The sequence below is a fragment of the Heterodontus francisci genome, chromosome 5, assembly GCF_036365525.1.
Source record: "Heterodontus francisci isolate sHetFra1 chromosome 5, sHetFra1.hap1, whole genome shotgun sequence".
Lineage (NCBI taxonomy): Eukaryota > Metazoa > Chordata > Chondrichthyes > Heterodontiformes > Heterodontidae > Heterodontus > Heterodontus francisci.
Window position 1 is genome coordinate 120,270,061 of NC_090375.1, and position 4,700 is coordinate 120,274,760.

A 4,700-nucleotide genomic window follows, 5' to 3' on the forward strand; every position below is an offset into this window, starting at 1 on the left:
AGAGTTAGATATAGTTCTTAGGGCTAACGGGGAGAATGCAGGAATAGGTTACTGAGTTTGGATGATCAGCCATGATCTTATTGAATGGCGGAGCAGGCTCGAAGGGCCGAATGGCCTACTCCCGATCCTATTTTTCTAGGTTTCTATGTTTCCTCCAAACACATTACGCAGCACTTCCATTAACCCTGCAGCAGCCCAAAGTCCTTTTAAATAGCTAGTCGGGGAGGTGGTGTGGTTGGGGGGGGTTGGTGGGTAGCTGTGTGCGTTTAAGCGAGGACGTTAACTGGACCTATAAAGTCGAAAATGGCAAATCAGGCACCAAATCAGCATTGGACTCTGATAGTCATCATAATGTGCCCATTCTGCAAGCTTCTGGCACATGCATGCGATACCCATGCTATCGTCCTTCCTAACATGGTGATCAGTGTAGGTTGCTCCAGAAGTCATCGAGAGTGGAATTCACCACACCATTCTTTTCATCTCTGGGCTCCCGTAGCGCTGACAGCAGCGGCACTTTGGAGTTGAAATTTGCGGCCCCTCTTTTGAAAGAAAATCACAATATAAATGTTACCTCAGGACATCACTACAGTTGTCTGAAAGGTACTGGTGCATCCTTGGAAATTAGGCACACTGCCCATGCTCAGACTGCACAATAGATTCCCACTATAAAATAGTCATTATTGTGTATGACATTTTTAACACTGAAATTACCTTATCACAGAATCACTGATAGGAATAAGAGGTACTGCAGATACTGCTGAGTTTTCAATGAAGCAGCCTCACTTGTCAAATTTAATATATTATTGATACCAATCTTAAGCTAGCTCACCTGTGGAAAATTGATTGGATTGGATCGACTGCCCGCTTTAAACCTTACCCAATTTTACTTGTCATTTAATCAGTTTACCACCAGGCGGGTTAGGTTAAAATGGCCCCACTGAGAGAAACTTCAGCAACAAGAAATTCTCCAGTAGAAACTAAAACCATGACCTTATTGTTGAATTTCTTTCTTAATGCCCAGGTTAAAAAAAAGTTTTGAAATCCTGAGCAGTCAGGAAGGTTGGAAAATAAGTAGCTTGGCTTTCTAACATCTGTAGGTTAAGTAAAGATGCCAAATCTAATCTGAATCCAAGTTTCAGGTAAAACAACTTTTGTTATTAATTATAGGCCTTTTACATGGCATGATTTGATGAATGAAAAATGCAGTTATTAGTATTCCTTTATTCTGCCAAAAATACACCATGAAATTAATTCTTTATTCCTTTAAAGTTTTTTTTCTGTTTTGAAGTCAGGACAATAGATTTCTGGTTTGGAGCAGAAATAACTGCAATTGTCATTTTATCCTCAATACCTGGAATAAGTACTTGATGTTGTGTATGTGAGGTAGCATTATTTAATTAAACTTTAACATCCATCATTCTATTTGTAAAGGCAAATAGTCAGGTGCGAGCACCTGAGGCATTGGTAGTTGTTTATCCTATTGTTGAATCCCTCACTGTTGTTTCTTCAGTTTAGTGAAATGAACCATGCGACACACTCAGTTTACATAGCTTGCCTCGTGCAAAATGCAGCTGAACATGTGTCAATAAGTCTTCGTACTTTATATGATACTCAAAGCTAAGGAATAAACCTGGCCATGTACTGTAATCAATTGGTAAAAACACAAAGCAAATGTATTTCTCTTTTGGTGTAATATTTTTTGTTTTGACAATATTTTATACTATCACTGGCAAAGCATATTTGTGGATGTATGTTGACAGTAAAAGGTGATTTGATTGTAAGTTTATATGTCACTCAGTGTGTGACCTAAGACACCAATAGATCAACTCTAACAAAACACAGGACTGTCGGTGGAACTCTGTAATTTGTAGGCAAATCACTTGTTTAACAGCACAGGGAAGGTGGCCTCCTCCGTGCTTAAATTTCTATGTGAATTCAGCCTTACGATTCCCAGTAACTCTCATTGCTGGTCCATCCTTCAGAAAAGCCAGATTGAGTTTCTATTGTCTGTGCTAGGGACTTTCCAGTGGAAACTTTGCAGTATTTGGAAAGGAAGCTCTTGATTGTTTGCCTGGATTATCAGAACTCACAGCTAGAATTAACTTGCGAGTTCTATAATCCAAGGAAACAAATGACCAGTGTTTACCATAAATTAATATTTTCTTAAACTTTGGAAAACAGAACCCCATCAATTTTATATAACATATCAAATTAATTTTTAATGTAAATTAATGTTATTTTCAGAAACACAAATACTAACATATTTTTGATCAGCTTTGGATATATGAAAACAAAACTTAGCATTTTATCAAGTGCTATGGAAGATTGTTATACAGTTCCTGTGTCTTTCAATTTTGTTTTGAGATGTGGAAGTACCTTTGGGCACATGTTGGCACAGGTAAGATCTGCAGGCTATTGCCTAAGATTAAATCACAAGAAAACACCATCAAAAAAGATAGCTCCACAAACGATTGGCAAGTTTTATTCATAATTTGAGGATTTTGTGGTTTTATTTTTTATAAAAAATGTACTAGAAGACAAGAAAGAAATGCTAAGTTAGAGGTTCAGTAGCTGCTGCATTCGAGTACATGGCATTATGGATGGTGTGATATGGAGTTTTGTACATTATCGACTGTTAAATGCCCGATCTCAGCTGTTTTATTGAGGGTGAGGTCTGAGTGAAATGACATATACCTGCCCACAAAGAGGAAAGGCAAACTGGAAGAAGTGGCATATCTCGCCTGGTCTTGGATATCTCTAAGTAGCTCGTCTCAAAATTGCACCTCCTGGCTGCACAAAAACATGAGAAACTCTGGCGTTTTTTGAGCAGCTTTCCACAGTCCCTTTAAGAATTGCTGGTTCGACCACTCAACACCTGGTATAAATGGACTGAGAATGCACAGTTGTACCTGAAAATTGTAATTGGGGTCCTACAACCAGTGTAGGACCCTGATTTACATATTTGAACAGCCTCCCACCGGAAACAACCAGGCAGGTTGCTTGCCCATTTACAGACCTGCCTGAAAGTTGCATCAGGCAGTGTGATCAGTGGGGTGCCTTCCTGATTTTCAGAATTTTATAAATATATTATCAATGTGTATCACTATGAAAAGAATGGTGTAAGTTGTAGCTCAATTGGCAGCCCCTCTAGAAGGTTGCGAATTCAAATCTAAGTCCAGAACCTGAGCCCCAAAACCTAGGCTGCCACACCAGTACAGTACTGAGGAAGTGCTATGCTGTAATAAAAGCAAAATACTGCAGATGCTGGAAATCTGAAATGAAAACAAGAAATGCTGGAAATAATCAGCGGACCTTTCTTCTCACCTGAAACATTAACTCTGCTTCTCTCTGCACAGATGCTGAGTATTTCCAGAATTTCTTGTTTTTATTTTATACTATTATAAGTGCTCTGCTGTACTGTCTTTTGGATGAAATGTGAAACCAAGGTGCCATCTACCCTCTCAGGTGGGTGTAAAAGATCCTATGGCAGGCACTATTTCGAAGAAGAGCTAGGGATTTGTCTCTGATGCCCTGGTTGATATTTATCTAACAGTCAACATCTCAAAAACTGAGTATCTGGTTATTATCACATTGTTGTTTGTGGGAGCTTGCTGTGCACAAATTGGCTGCTGTGTTTCTACATTCCAACAGTGACTACACTTCAAAAGTACTCATTGGCTGTAAAGTGCTTTGGGATGTTCGGTGAAAGGTGCTATATAAATGCATGCTTTTTAATGTGAATAAAAAATAAATAGATAAAGATTAGATTCACCAATTCCACTGCAAATACTAAAAGAAAAATATGTTTGAAATCACTGGTACATTTCTTTTTAAAAATCTGAGACTTGAGCATATCTTCCAAAGCCTTTCTAAAATGTAAATAAAATATGAAACTATCATAAATGTCAAATCTGGATTGAGTTTGTCTACAGATCCAGAGGTTTTGATGACTTTCACTGAATTACCATACATGTTTACATGTAGATATAATAGATCTTGACTCCCATATGAAGATACACTCTGATTATGGTGATGTATGCCAATATTATTGATATGGCCAGACTTAGTTAATAATCTAACAATCAGTGAACATTTATCTAATACTGATCATAATGTGATCAAATTTAATGTTAGATTTGAAAAGGAGAAACAATAAGATTGTAGATTTTAGTAAGGGTGACTTTAATGGGATAAGACACGGACCGACAACAGCAAATAGGTCAAAACTGTTATCACATAAAACTACAGATGAAAAGTGCAAGATATTCAAGAAATGTTTATCTCGGTCTTTTGGCTAAGATCAAGTGTAATATCTGTTCTTATCAGCGCTTACTTGGTTGAGAAGAGACCATGATCATTGCCTTTTGATCCTGGGTAGGCTTTGAGTAAAATGGCTACAACCAATCTTCGAGCTTCAGGCCTGGGAGTGTACAACACTGTTCGGGTGGTCGTGAATGACAAGGAAGGAGATGCACTTCATCAAGAAAATCCTCTTCGATTGCTGTGGATTTCAAGCTACAGACGTCTTCTGCCTGCAGGATTTTCCCAGCAGTGGATACTTCGACGTGACGTTCCGGAACGTGGCGGGATGCATCAAGTTCCTGAAGGCGTTCAAGGAGAAAGGGGACCGGGCGCCACTGTCGATCCTCACAGCGGAGCCGCTCTTCACGCTTCCGTCACAACGGGACCGGGTGGTGACG

At 38.9% G+C, this 4,700-nt stretch overlaps 1 pseudogene; it reads left to right on the top strand.

The window, feature by feature from the left end:
- The first annotated feature begins 4,273 nt into the window (after positions 1-4,273).
- LOC137370364 (U2 spliceosomal RNA) lies at positions 4,274-4,405 on the top strand (annotated as a pseudogene).
- The last annotated feature ends 295 nt before the right edge of the window (positions 4,406-4,700 follow it).